The sequence below is a fragment of the Asparagus officinalis genome, chromosome 8 (genome assembly GCF_001876935.1).
Source record: "Asparagus officinalis chromosome 8, Aspof.V1, whole genome shotgun sequence".
Taxonomy (NCBI): domain Eukaryota; kingdom Viridiplantae; phylum Streptophyta; class Magnoliopsida; order Asparagales; family Asparagaceae; genus Asparagus; species Asparagus officinalis.
Window position 1 is genome coordinate 37,778,795 of NC_033801.1, and position 16,104 is coordinate 37,794,898.

The following is a 16,104-nucleotide window of genomic DNA, read 5'->3' on the forward strand; positions in this document are numbered from 1 at the left end:
GTCCGAGCCTTTAACACTCCCACTGTTGAGCTTTGACACAACACCCAAAATTTCAATCCATGACAATTGGCAATCCCCTTTTCGTGTTAAAGTCTTGTCACTGGTTACCAAAAACCTCTTCTGAGTGATTTGTGCAAATCTACTGTTAAAGTCTTGTCACTGGTTACCAAAAACCTCTTCTGAGTGATTTGTGCAAATCTACATTCCTACTGTTATTTGTACCTAAAACCTCTTCTGAGTGATTTGTGCAAATCTACATTCCTACTGTTATTTGTACCTCCACTCCCTCCGTTTACTTGGTCAAACCTTTAAACAGTTAGGATCAAAGCTAAAATCCCCTCTCCATTCCTTCCATGAACGAGAGGTCCACAAATTAAATGATCAAACCTTTAAATAGTTAGGATCATCTCAAACCCCCATTTGGTCAAACCTTTAAACAGTTAGGGCCAAAGCCAAAATCCCTTCTTGATTCCTTCCATAAACGAGAGGTCCATAAATTGAACGATCAAACCTTTTAATAGTTAGGATCGTCTCAAACCGCCATTTGATCAAACCTTTAAACAGTTAGGTCCAAAACAAAAATCCCCTCTTGATTCTTTCCGTGAACGAGAGGTCCATAAATTGAACGATCAAACCTTTTAATAGTTAGGATCGTCTCAAACTCCCATTTGGTAGAACCTTTAAATAGTTAGGACCAAAGCCAAAATATCATCTCGATTCCTTCCGTGAACGAGAGGTCCACAAATTGAACGATCAAACCTTTTAACAGTTAGGATCGTCTCAAACCCTCACTTGGTCAAACTTTTAAACAGTTAGGACCAAAGCCAAAATCTCCTCTCGATTCCTTCCATGAATGTGAGGTCCACAAATTGAACGATCAAACCTTTAAACAGTTAGGATCGTCTCAAACCCCCATTTTGTCAAACCTTTAAATAGTTAGGGCTAAAGCTAAAATCTTCTCTCGATTCCTTCCATGAATGAGAGGTCGACAAATTGAACGATCAAACCTTTTAACAGTTAGGATCGTCTCAAACTCCTATTTGATCAAACCTTTAAACAGTTAGGATCAAAGCCAAAATCCCCTCTCGATTTCTTCCATGAACGAGAGGTCTACAAATTAAACGATCAAACCTTTAAATAGTTAGGATCGTCTCAAATTTCCATTTGGTCAAATCTTTAAACAGTTAGGTCCAAAGCCAAAATCCCCTCTCGATTCCTTCCATGGACGAGAGGTCTACACATTCCCCACTCAGTCAAACCTTTAAATAGTTAGGACGAAAGTTGGAATTCCATCTCAATAAATGAGAAATCCACTTTTAGATTGGATAATCAAACCTTTTAACAGTTAGGGTTATCTAAATCTTCTCGATTCTCAGAGTAGAGATCCCACTCTTAGTTTCACCCTTCAGATTCTTGAAGTGAAGATCCCACTTTGAGTTTTTTTATACTAGGAGAAAGAATATAAAAGTCTTCCTCTCCATCTTCGGGTTCATCTCTACCAACAAAAAAGAGATAAAGAGATAGAATATAAAATTCTTCCTCTCTAGTATCGGGTTCATCTTTTCACCAAAAAGATGTAACCCATCAACATTTTCAAATCCATGTTTTATACGTGGGGGATATTATCTCAATCCCTTATTAGAGATAAGTTTACGTCTAACACACATTGTCGGGTGGTACGTTCCCATATAAACGACAAAGCCTATGTATTCAACATCATAGCACCAAGTATAAGAGAGTTTATCTCTTAGCACAACGTTACATACAGAACGGACTTAAACAATCTGTATGCTAGCCCGATTCAAACGGTAGTCGGTAAAGGTTTATCAAATCCATTGATAGCTGAGGGTTTGCCAAAAATCCTATACATGCGACAGTCACTGACGCACCAGCTTCATTAGTTAGCCTCGTGACTTGAGTATTTGACAAACTCAGGATAAAATCCATACTTGCAGAGGAACCGAATTAAAAAATTGGTCCTGCAGCCTCGACACTCGGGAGCGCCATGCTCCAATGCCTTAACAGCTTAAACTTTATAGACTCTAGTAAACGCACGAGTATAAACTGTGTTAACGCCGGTTAACGTGTTACAGTGAAGATTGATGCCGGTCAACACGTCAATGATTTTTACTAAAATAAGGCTACGGAAAAAAGTCCAATTTAATAGATGATCTCAGGGGATTCAATTGTGATCTAGATATGAATTCCCAATGAAGACAATCAGTTCAACATCAGTTCAATGACAAGAGCTAATTCACAAATCAAAACATCAGTTTTAGTTCAAGATTTTGACAACGATCAAGTAATAAATGTAGCACCGGAAGAATTTTAGCTATTCTACAAAGCACTGAGTAGACTAAAAGATAAAGAAGTCAAGAGTTAAAGCCGTTCACAGGTCCTTCTACACAATCTCCTTAACTAAATACTGAAGGGATTGCAAATAAGACCTGTCTTATCCAAAGTATCTCAGACTCCTCTATAAAAGAATGAGTCTGAGATACTTTAGAGGGGGTATCTGTAGGCATCTAAAAATTCTTATAAATATCCAAACACAGCTCAAGATAAATAGAAGACAATGAATATCATTATCTAAGTTATAATGAGATCATCCAAAGATCAAAAGAAACAGTCTTAAACTGTCTCGCACGCGAGACAGTGTTGACTGTCTTGCACACGAGGCAGTTCTGAAGTGTTCAGAAACTGCTGAAGCAAATGCAAGACATGTGGCCATTAACTGTTAAAGAACGTGGGAGACGTTGTGGGTGAGAATCACATCGATAACTACCAAAATAACAGAGTTTCAAATATGGGAGAGCGGTTACAGGAGGAACTACTGGGTAGTTTTCATGGCTGTCTCGGAAGCCGAGACAGTCACAACTATCTCGGCCGCCGAGACAGTCCTAATTGTCTCGCATGCAAAAATCCCCCATGATTTTTTATTTTCAATTAAACTTTCCTAGGGGTTATAAATATCCCCCTAGGACCATTACTAGGGAGGATCGGAGCACAGAGAGTAAATAAAACAGAAAGACTTGAGCTTTTGGTGAATTTGAGAAAGAGAGAGAGAGTCTTCATTCCTCACAAACTTCAAAAAGGCTTTTGGTAATTCCTTGAGATAGAAAGCTTCGACTTTCTCTTGAGAAGAGTGTTCATCTTACTTTGATAAGATATTCACTAAAACTATTTTTGCTTCTAAACGAAGGAAAAAATCCCCAAAACCTCTATGATTCAACCAGAATCTGTGATTCGGTGGTCCACAGGTTAACGTACCCCCAGCACAGGTGAAGATCCTACAAAAGCAGAAATCGATAAACGATTTTTATGTTATTTTTTATAAAGTTATAATTTCCTTATTTTTCGTTGTAATTCATGGTAAGCGACCGAAGTTTTAATGGATTCCACAATAAAAACGAGTTTCGATGAAAACAACTTTGTTTGTGGATAAAATCAAAAACCAAAATTGTGTGTGTGTGTGTGTATATATATATATATATATATATATATATATATATATATATATATATATACATAGAAACCAATAAAATGTGTGTGTATATGATTGAGCTTAAAGTACTAACACACATAATATAAACCTAAACTAAATTACCCAAGCTATATTGATCTTCAATAAGTTCTTCTTGGTAAACTTTGTGGATGAAGCTTGAACTTGGATCTTGTCTTGAATTGCATTAGCTTCATACCGATATTCCTCCAACCTCCATTAGATATGATCATGAAAACTCGATTCCATCCAATCTCCAACAATATTTTTTTGTCTAGAATACCTAATAACAAACACAAATACTAGACAAACAATATTAGAGATTGTAGGCGTCCAAAATTACCTATAGGTTCCCGTACATGGCTCGAGACAGAGAGAAGATGATGAATGTCGCTATCTAAGCCACAGGAGCTCATTTGATGATGAGGAACACATGAAGTGAGTCGACGAACCATACGAAGCAACAAAACTTTGGAATAACGGGAATAAGACCTGATTGAGAGCCCCGCATCATTTACGAAAGGCGGAGCACCCCTCGCATCCTATTTACTCCGCATGTAATTCAATCATGGGAGCCTTTAGATCTCCTCGTCGGCTTTCCAACGTATATTGAACTACGTAATTCCGAGTCCGGACGACGAATTTACGGTGGAAACAAACTCGACGAACCAAAACTGGAAAAAGCCAAACTGAGACACCCCGTGGTGTCTTGGCTTGGCCAAGACACTTATAAGTGTCTCGGCTTGCCGAGACACTTCAAAGGTGTGTCGGCCAAGCCGAGACACTCTCAAGTGTCTATGGCATTGGCTAAGATACTCAGAAGTGTCTTCAATACATCAGAAGTGTCTCCAAGACACTCAGAAGTGTCTCCAATACATCAGAAGTGTCTCCAATACATCAGAAGTGTCTCCAATACAAAAAACGCTGATTTTGGTTGTTTTCGGCGGTTTTTCGATCGTTAACCGTCTGGATTTGCCCCAACTGATATGATAATATGGTTAACTGATTTCAACTGAAGATAAGAGGGGATTGACCGTTCTTATCTGAATACAGGGCTCCTCAAGCCTATAAATACAACCCCAGGGCCTTCATTTTTAGAGATCTTAAATTTTTGAGAGTTAGCGAAGCCCTGCCGGATTGAAGACTGAAGAGTCACGAATTTCAGAGAGGAGGAGGAGACTTCAGTAGATTCTTCGGTATAAAGAAGAGGAGTTAGTCTGATCTGTAGCCCGGTTCGTTCCTTAAGATTACCCCGTTGCGGTGATCTTAAGAAGAGCAATTCTCTCGCTGTTACCGAGATAAGCGCTTCAGCTTCTTGATTCCTTCGGGAATCGACGAAGCTCCAGATTTGATCTGATTATTTGGTGGTCTAGAGATATCAACGTCCCCGTTACAGGCCAAGATCCCATGCAAGCAGAAGACCGATAAACGATCTCTGTGCTGCTTGACGAGAATTGTATTTCTATTATGTAAAAGTCTTATAAAAAGACTATCTTTTTGTATTTTTATTGTAACGGCTGAAGTTGTAATGAGTACCTCAATGAAGAAACCAATGTTCTCCCCAAACAAGCTGGCGACCATAGCGGGAGCCAACAGCTTCGCTGTCGAAGCTATCGTGCCGCAGCCGATGATCAAGATACTAGTGTTCGAAGAGGTCGAATACGAATTCGACCAGTGGAAATTTGAGGAATATATTTCCTCCTCCTCCTCCAGATCTTCTTCTTGCAAATGTAGGAAAACCACTGCCCCGAAGAATGTGACTTCAGATCTAAAGACCAGGGCTAATGATCTGAACCCGAATACAGTAGAAGACCCCTCTCTGGCCTCCAAAGAAACCAGATCCAACGTTCATGACAACTCCTCGGAAGTCAAGGAGTTGCTCGTTGAAAGTGCACCAGTGCTGACAAAGAGGGCTCGTCAAAGGCGCCGTCAACATCTCGCGCGCCAATTTGCCAAGGCTTTAAAGCCTATTGACGGGATCTACTATGATGCGGGTCTAAAACTCAGAAGGCGCCAAGTGTTCTAGCAGCAAGCTTCGGGAACCACCTCCCAACCACCTACTAACGAATGAGTTCGTGTCAAACAGAACCGTTCTATTCCGGAGGAGCGCATTCAGAAGTGTCACACACTTCTTACACATGCCCGGATCCTGGTGCGAAAAGCACAAGAAATGCAAAAGGAAGAGGCGGTTAAGAGATCGCCAAGATCCAAATAAATTTTGATGCCAAAGGCTAAATCAACGCCTAAGGCAAAAGCAGGCGACGTTGCTCCCCAGCCTTCATCAACTTCAGATCCTGCTCCTTCCATTCCCACGTCTCCAGTAGAACCCTACGACGGTATGAACCTTCCCAGAGTTAGAATTCCATTGAAGGATCACCTTGGTTCTCTACCCGAAGATCAAGGTAAGGCGCCTGTTAAGGAACGCTTAGGACCGTTGAAGGAACCCCGAGCAAACATCCAGACTGGGAGTCGTACGCGACCTCCTAACAAGTTGATTCCTGTAACCACCCGCTTGGGGGTGCGTACAGAAGGCCAGGATCCCGTTAAGGTTTCCCCCTCAGAAAAGTGTGATTCCAAACGAGTGACTCCTGCAGACGCCAATAAGGCGTTATTTACTTAGAAAAAAATGCGTCAAGTAGACGAACACGTTATTCCTGAGAATTCATGTAAACAGCCGATAGGTTACTCTGACCGCAACATCGATGAGTTGTACTATCGGAATGGGGGTACGAATAAATCTCAAAAGAGAGGTACCCGAAAAGCGGACTCTTACTATTCGTGTACCAAAATCATCAGCGTAGTATTATCAGCGTGTAGCTGCCCCAAGACTGCTCCACAGAGGGTCTCTGTATTCCAAAAGCTTTCCTATAAAGTGTCAAAAACTAAGCTAAGGCGTCTCCGTAGAAAAAGATCAGCTGCGCAAGACGATAAACTCCCAGAGGTCACTATCAATATGGCTGATAAAGGGAAGGCCTCCCAGAGGTCACTATCAATATGGCTGATAAAGGGAAGTCAACGCGAAGTTTCAGTTCTCGTTATTTTTTGGACGTATCCCAACGTATAACTCGGTTACAAAGGGAAGTCAACGCGAAGTTTCAGTTCTCGTTATTTTTTGGACGTATCCCAACGTATAACTCGGTTACACGCAGGAACTACCAGGCGTAGGGACTATCAGAGGATGAATAGCGGATTATCTTCAGATGATGAAGCATTAGATGCGAACTCTGCCATGGCTTCTGACAATACGGTGTCCAGCATAGGACAATCTCGTGAGGCGTTCATGATCAGCGCGGAATAAATGACCAAGATCATTGAGGATGCTTTGGCTAAGCAAAAAGAGAACTTTAAGTTCGAATTAGAAATAGCCATGATACAGATAAAGAAAGAGCATGACCGACAGATGCAGGCTCTGTCCAATCAACTTGGTGAATCCAGTCGCCGCACCCAGAATATCACAGTTGATAGTGATCCAGAAGTGGACGAAATCATCATGGCCGACGCACCCCCCAAAAATACTGGGGGTGGTTCAAATGCACCCCCTACAGATAACAACGCTGGGGGTGGTCTCACCAAAGATAATAATGCCGGGGGTGACCATATTGTTCCTCTTAGAAATCGTCTAAAATATGATACAGACGAGGATGAGAAGATGAAAGACCTCGAGAGCAAAATTAACGCTCTAATGTCTGCTTGAGAGGTAAAGAAGACCAGCATTCTATGTCCTTATCCGAGAGAGTAGGATTCGATCCCGTATCCGGTGAAGTTCAACCTGATCAACTTCACGTCGTTCAACGGGAAAGGCTCACCCACTCAGCATCTAATCTACTTTAAGTCCCACTTAGGCACAATCTCCAGCAATGAAGCCCTAATGGTTTGGTCATTCGTCGGCACCCTTCGCGGGCCTGCCTTCGATTGGTACCGCCATCTCAAGCCTAGAAGTATCAACAACTGAGATGGTATGAAGAGCTCATTCTTCAGCAATTTCTTTGATGATGATGCTGAGATATCCATCAGGACACTCTTTGAGGAGAAGCAAAAAGATGGAGAAATAGTCGCCGACTTTGTTAAACGCTTCCGGAACAAGGCGATAAATTACCGAGATCCGATCACGGAGGAATTCATCCTACAAACTTGCCACAACAATCTTTCTTTGGACGTGTTGGGAGTTATGGGATTAAACCCGTCCAAGACTTAGAAAGATTTGAAGATGCGCGGTGAACAAGCCGAACGCTTCCTCAGAAGGAAGAAGATTGAAAGAAGCCAACAGTCAATGCTTGTAGTTGCTAGTGATAATAATCAGATGTCACAACAACAACCTGAAAAGCAGCAAAGGGCTCCAGATCCGGGACTCCAAAAAGAGTACTCTTTCAAGGATGAGGAAGTTCCGGATATTTTCGAGTACCTCCTAAATAACGGTGAGATTGAACTACCATCTAGTAAAGATCAGGAGGAAGCTAAGAGGATTACGGATCCAAACTACTGTGCGTATCACAGGAGGGTTCTCCATCCTACTGAGATTTTTTCGGTCTAAAGAACAAGATTTAAGCTCTAATCGACTCTGGCGCCATAAAGCTAGAATAAGCCGAATGACGGTGCACCACTCCGACAAGTATAAGAGTATAAACTGCTCCTTCACACTCCGACAAGTATAAGAGTATAAACTACTTCTCCTTCACACTCCGATAAGTATAAGAGTATAAACTGTTCCTTCACACTCCGAAAAGTATAAGAGTATAAACTGCTCCTTCACACTCCGACAAGTATAAGAGTATAAACTGCTCCTTCACACTCCGACAAGTATAAGAGTATAAACTGCTCATTCACACTCCGATAAGTATAAGAGTATAATCTGATCCTTCACACTCCAAAAAATATAAGAGTATAAACTACTCCTTCAAACTCCAACAAGTATAAGAGTATAAACTACTCCTTCACACTCCGAAAAGTATAAGAGTATAAACTGCTCATTCACACTCCGAAAAGTGTACGAGTATAAACTGCTCCTCAAAACTCCAACCGGTATATGAGTCTAAACCATTTTCTTTCTTTCACGGAAAGTTCCTGGAGAGTGCCATGCCTGGTATTCTTAAGGATAACCCGATCATTCAACTGAATACAATGATAAACCCAGTTTCGTAAAGAAAGCTGGGGGTAGATAATTCATGTAATGGGAAGTTCCCGAAAGAATGTTAAATGTAATATTCTCAGGGATAACCTGATCATTATAAGCAAAGTGATAAACACTAAGCTCCCACTCAAACTTTCGCTACGTCTGTGCACTCAACACTCCCATTGTTAGAGTTTGGACATAGTACTCAGGATTTTAATCTTCTATTTATTAACAATTGTCAAACCCCTCCGTATTAAGTATTTGTTACTTAACACTAGGAACCCCCTTTGAGTGATTTGTATTAATCAACACCCCCACTATTATTTGTACTCCTACTCTCACTGTTCACTTGGTCAAACCTTTCTATAGTTAGGACCACAACCAAAATCTCCTCTCGATTCCTTCAATGAACGAGAGGTCCACAAATTGAGTGATCAAACCTATAAAAGTTAGGATTGTCTCAAATCCCCGCTCGGTCAAACCTGTAGACGGTTAGGCCCAAAATCAGAATTCCATTTCGATTCTTTCCCCTTCGGTCAAACCTATAAAAATTAGGGCTGGAGTTAGAATTTCATTTTTGAATCAGGTAACCAATCCTATAAAAGTTAGTGTTATCTGAATCTTTTAGATTCTCGAAGTGGAGATCCCACTCCTAGTTTCACCTTTTCGGATTCTTAAGGTGAAGATCCCACTTCGAGTCTTCTTTCCAACTAAAAAGAATATAAAATTCTTCATCTTCAGTTTTGGGTGATAGAATATAAAATTCTTCCTCTCCCATCCTTTAACTCCCAAAAGCCGTGTCTTACACACGCGGGGAACTTTATCCCGAATTCTAAGTAGGGATAAGTCAACGCCTAACACGCGTTGCCGGTTTAGTCTTTCACCGATTGAAAGAGACACTAGAATTCTAATCTGTGGAATTTTATCCTGAAGCCTAAGTAGGGATAAGTCAGCGCCTAACACGCGTTACCCGTTAGTCCTTGACCGTAAAAAGGACAAAAACCTATATATTCGACATTGTGGCAGGTTGTTATTAATAACACCAAAATCCGTGCTTCATACGCGCAGGGAATTTTATCCCGAATCCTAAGTATGGATAAGTCAACGCCTAACACGCGTTGCTGGTTTAGTCTTCACCGATTGAAAAAGACACAAAAATTCCAGTCTGGAGAATTTTATCCCGAAGCCTAAGTAGGGATAAGTCAGCGCCTAACACGCGTTGTCGGTTAGTCCTTGACCGTAAAAAGGACAAAAGCCCACATATTCGACATTATAGTAGGTTGTTATTAATAACACCAAAATCCGTGCTTCACACGCGCGGAGAATTTTATCCCAAATCCTAAGTAGGGATAAGTCAACGCCTAACACGTGTTATCGATTTAGTCTTTCACCGATTGAAGAAGACACCAGAATTCCAGTCTGGGAAATTTTATCCCGAAGCCTAAGTAGGAATAAGTCAACGCCTAACACGCATTGGCGGGTAGTCTATTCCTGTAAGAAAGACGAAGTCTACGTATTCAATATCGTAGCACTAAGAGAGTTAACTAAAGACGAAGTCTACGTATTCAATATCGTAGCACTAAGAGAGTTAACTCTCTTAGCACAACGTTACATGCGGAACCGTAGCACTAAGAGAGTTAACTCTCTTAGCACAACGTTACATGCGGAACGGACTTAAACAATCCGCATGCAAGCCCGACTCAATCGGTAAAGGCACATTAAATCCGTTGATGGTTGAGGATTGGCCAAAAATCCTAAGTCTACGTTTAACAAACGTTATCGGGTAGTCTATTCCCGTAAGAAAGATGAAGTCTATGTATTCAATATCGTAGCACTAAAGGAGTTAACTCTTTTAGCATAACGTTACATGCAGAATGGATTTAAACAATCTGCATGTTAGCCCGACTCAAACGGTAGTAGGTAAAGGCTCATCAAATCCGTTGATAGCTAAGAGTTTACCATAAATCCTATATATGCAAAAGTCATTGACGCACCAGTTTTATTAACTGGTCTTGTGACTCGAGTATCCAACAACTTCAGGATAAGATCCATATCTGCAGATGAATCAGCTTTGATAGTTGGTCCTGCAACCCTAATTGTTAGGACTACCATGCTCTAATACCTTAAGAGCTTAAACTGTGTATACTCCAGCAAACGTACGAGTATAAACTATGTTAACGTTGGGCGATCCGAAACCCTAGGTCAACACCGGTCAACGCATAATCCTAGGTCAACGCAAGTCAATGCGTTGTGATAAAAAAGTCAATACCGGTAGATTCGAAACCCTAGGTTAACGCCGGTCAGCGCGTAACGCTAGATCAATGTCAGTCAACGCGTTACGATAAAAAAGTCAACATCGGGTGATTCGAAACCCTAGGTTAACGCTGGTCAACGCGCAACCCTAGGTCAACACCAGTCAACGCGTTATGATAAAAGTCAATGCGAATCAATATATCATGATAGAGATAGTCAGTTCAAAGTCAACTTGACGATACGAGCCAAAATCAACTCATCGGTTTTGATTCAAGATTTTAACGACGGTCAGACAATAAACACAGCGCCGGGAGAACTTCAGCTATTCGTCAAAATATCAAATAGATTAAAAATCAAAAGAGTCAAGAATCAAAGCTAATAACAGGTCCTTTTAACTGAAGGTTGGACCGATCATATCCAAAGTATTTCAGGCTCATCTATAAAAGAAACGAGACTGTAACACTTTGGAGGGGGTATCTGTAGGCATCCAAAATTACCTATAGGTTCCCGCACACGGCTCGAGACAGAGAGAAGATGATGAATGCCGCTATCCGAGTCACATGAGTTCATTTTATGACGACGAACACATGAAGTGAGTCGACGAACCATACGAAGCAACGAAACTTCAAAATAACGGGAATAAGACCTGATCAGGAGCCCCGCATCATTTATGAAAGGTGGAGCATCACTCGCGTCCCATTTACTCCATAAATTCAATTATGTGAGCTTGTAGATCTCCTCATCGGCTTTCCAACACATATTGAACCACGTAATTCCGAGTCTGAACAACGAATTTACGGTAGAAACAAACTTGGCGAACCAAAACCGAAAAAAGCCAAACTGAGACACCTCGTGGTGACTCAGAAGTGTCTCCAATACATCAGAAGTATCTCCAAGATACTCAGAAGTGTTTCCAATACATCAGAAGTGTCTCCAATACATTAGAAGTGTCTCCAATACATTAGAAGTGTCTCCAATATAAAAAATACTGATTTTGGTTGTTTTTTCCGATCGTTAACTGCCTGGATTTACCCCAACTGATCTGATAATATGGTTAAGTGGCTTCAACTAAAGGTAAGAGGGGATCAACCGTTCTTATCCGAATATAGGGCTCCTGAAACCTATAAATACAGCCTAGGACCTTCATTTTTGGAGATATAGAATTCTCGAGCGTTGGCGAAGCCCTGCCGGATTGAGGACTGAAGAGCCACAAATTTCAGAGAGGAGGAGGAGACTTCAGTGGATTCTTTGGCATAAAGAAGAGGAGTTCGTCAGATCTGCAGCCCAGTTCGTCCCTTAAGATTACCCCATTATGGTGATCTTAAGAAGAGTAATTATCTCGCTATTGCCGAGATAAGCGCTTTGGCTTCTTGATTCCTTCACGAATCGACGAAGTTCCGAATTTGATCTGATTGTTTGGTGGTTCACGGATATCAACGTCCTCGTCACAGGCCAAGATCCCACATAAGCAGAAGACCGATAAATGATCTCTGTGCTGTTTGACGAGAATTATATTTTTATTGTGTAAAAGTCTTATAAAAAGACTATCTTTTTGTATTTTTATTGTAATGACTGAAGTTGTAATGAGTACCTCAATGAAGAAACCAATTTTCTCCCCAAACAGAGATGTAGTCTCATAACATGAGAACTAACAGGAAGGTGGTCCCATTGCCTGTAGGAAGAAAAGCTATTAGTTATAAGTGGGTGTATAAGAGAAAGGAAGATCCTTCAGAGCTTGGTGGTACAAGGTACAAGGCGAGGCTAGTGGCTAAAGGGTTTGCACAAAGAGAGGGTGTGAATTACAATGAGATATTTTCTCCTGTGATGAAACACACTTCTATTCGGGTGCTATTAAGTATTGTTGCTTATGGTGATCTTGAGCTGGAACAACTCGATGTTAAAACGGCCTTCTTACATGGATACTTGGATGAAGAGATCTATATGCATCAACCTGAGGGCTACAAGGTTGAGGACAAGGAGAATCATGTGTGTTACTTGAGGAAGTCACTCTATGGATTAAAACAATCTCCTTGACAGTGGTACAAGCGATTTGACTCCTTCATGCTGAGGCATGGATTTTTTCGAAGTCATTATGATTGTTGTGTTTACATTCGGAAGCTTCGCGGAGGTGATTATATCTATCTTTTTTGTATGTGGATGACATGCTTATTGCTTTGAAGAGCGGGATGGAGATAGATAGTCTGAAATCTCAACTTGGTAAAGAGTTCGAGATGAAGGATATGGGTGTTGCAAGAAAAATACTGGGTATGGAGATTAGGAGAGAACGGGTGAATCGGCGATTGTTCTTGAGTCAGAAAGGCTACATAGAGCATGCGATCGCGAGGTTCGGGATGCAAAGTGCTAAGTCGGTGGTGACTCTATTAGCTCCACACTTTAGGCTTTTAGGTAAACAATCTCCCATTATAGCGAAAGAGATGGCACACATGGAGCGTGTACCTTATTGTAGTGCAGTTGGTAGCTTGATTTATGCAATAGTGTGTACACGCCCAGATATTTCACAGGCGGTCAGTGCGGTCAGCAGATTCATGGCGAATCCGGGAAAGGCACATTAGGAAGCAGTAAAGTGGATCCTAAAGTACTTAAAGGGTACCGTTGATACGGGTCTGTGCTTTGTAGAGATACATGTCAGATTGATGGGTTTGTTGATTCAGATTATGCGGGCGATCTAGATAGACGACGATCTACTACTGGTTATGTATTCAGGATACATGGGGCTCCAGTTAGTGGGCGATCGATGTTACAGGCTATAGTGACACTTTCCACTATAGAGACCGAGTACATGGCCATGGCAGAGGGAGTGAAGGAAGCATTGTAGTTGTGGGGTCTTCTAGACGATTTGGGGATTGAGCAAGAGAACGTGAACTTATGGTGTGACAGTCAGAATGCGATTCACTTGGCAAAAAATCAAGTCCATCATGCTCGTACCAAGCATATAAATGTCAGATATCATTTCGTGTAGGATGTCATAGAGGAAGGTGATATTTCTCACATGAATGTGCACACGAATGAGAATCCCGCAGACATGTTAACCAAGATGGTCACATGTAGTAAGTTTAACCATTGCTTGGACTTGCTTCAAATCAGCCCGTGTTGATTTACTCAAGAGGGCATGGCCCTTTGGGGCGGTGATGGGGTAAGGTGGAGACTATATGGAGAACAAATCTTGAACTACGGTTAGCTTGATCCTAGTGGAGGGTACGTAGGTAGCCGCGGTAAAGCGGCATAGCTGGTTTGACCTGGTTTATCCTGGTTTGGTGTTTCAGATCTCTCTGGTGATGTTCGCTGTGTTCTTCTAGTGTTCGTCCAAAATTTGAGGTTTATCAAATGATGTACGAGGTGAAGAATTATGAAAAGTAGAGTAGACATGTGCAGCGGGCCCAGGGCCCACCCGAGATACATGTATAGTAATACATGTATCTCGTGGCCACACGTCTCGACAGTGGGGGCCACACCCGAGACAGTGAGATCTGCTATTTCTCTCCTAATAAATAGATCTGTTTCGACGTTCCTAGGTTCAACAAAAAAAAATAGAGCGTAGTTGGCAGCGTAGTTGGCAGTTATTTGAGGAGTTTTCAGGAGGGTTAGATCTGAGATCAAAGATCTTGAGGAGAGAAAAAGAGACAGCTTTGAGGGATTTTACAAGAGAGAGGTCAATTTCTTTTGGGTAAAAATCAAAGCTTCTTTTTTGAGACGAGCTTGTGGATTGTACAAGTAGTCGGTGTTCTCCTCATAGTGGAATCTCCCCTCCCCTTCCCCGTCGACGTAGGCAAGTTTTTCGAACCACATAAATCTCGTGTCTTTACTGTTTTGTGGGTGTTAGCTATTGCTTGTAGGTTCCCTTGACAATTCAGTCCTAGAACTGATGAGAGGAAGGATGTATATTTCACTTTGTTGAGATATTTCACTTTCTATTCTTGTTTCCTTTGTGAAACGGGAATATAGAGGTTGGTTTGAGCTTTTGCGAAAATAAAAGCCAGAGCTTTTTGTCGGGTGATATCGCTTTCGCGACATGCGGGCGTGACTCTGCGCCCAATAGTAATCGAATTCATTTCCAATTTAGTTTTTATATTGATGAATTTGTCTCAAGCTATTTCATTTTTCAAATAATATTTTTAATCAAAAACATATATACATGTTAATCGTATATTATTCGAATAAAAATGCAGAAAAAATTAGAAAATGAATGAAAAAATGATGATGAATGTAGAAAAAATAGATTAAATAAGAAAAATCTATGAACCTTAATGCAATGTTTGTATAAGATATTATTTACAAATGTCCTAATTTGACCACAAGTTAGTTTTACAAAAAGAAAAAAAATTATAATTGTAGTTGCAACTAAACCCTATAGAACTATTATTATGTTCTATTACCAAATATATATTTTTCATGCAACAAACAGTGTGCTGTTATGTTTATATCTGTGTGCATTTATTATGTGGTAATGTTTCATAGTTTTGAGTTGCTAATAGTAGACCACTCTAATTCAAAATTTGCAATTTATTATGTGGTAATGTTTCATAGTTTTGAGTTGCTAATAGTAGACCACTCTAATTCAAAATTTGCAGCAGTTGATATAGAATTTATTATTTATAATGTTCAATATACTGAAAGCATGTCTTTTTTACACTTTCAACTTTCAAGCTTTTCACCCAATCTATATAATTTTAATTACATCAACAAATACTACCATGACTCTTAGTTGTCATAATCATTTGGTTGAAGATTTGTCAAATTTTTGTACACAATTCGATTTTAAGATCTTTGTACTTGCAAAAATATGTACACAAGTATTGATAATATTATTTCATTTGAACATTGTCATGATTTTGGGTACTTTTTTGTTTAACATGTCCAAAACATGAACTATTCAATGCATGTTGTGGATGTTCTTAGATTGAATATTACACATATTATTTACTACCCTAAAATAATTATATCGATGTTGTGTATGATGTATATGTTCATGTCCTGGATAGGGAGGTATGTCCGTGGCTCAAACAGGAAGGTATGTTTGTGCATTTGGATAGTCTATTGGTAAATAATAGATCAAAACATGGAGGTAAGATTGAAAGATGACGGTAAGACTGTGCTTGGCACGTGCTGAAATACTAGTATGTATAATGAGAAATTGGTAGAACTCCTAAAGGTATAAAAAGGGCCATGTGTCATAAAAATAGCCAAGTGTCTTTCTATCATATCAGAAAATGACATATGT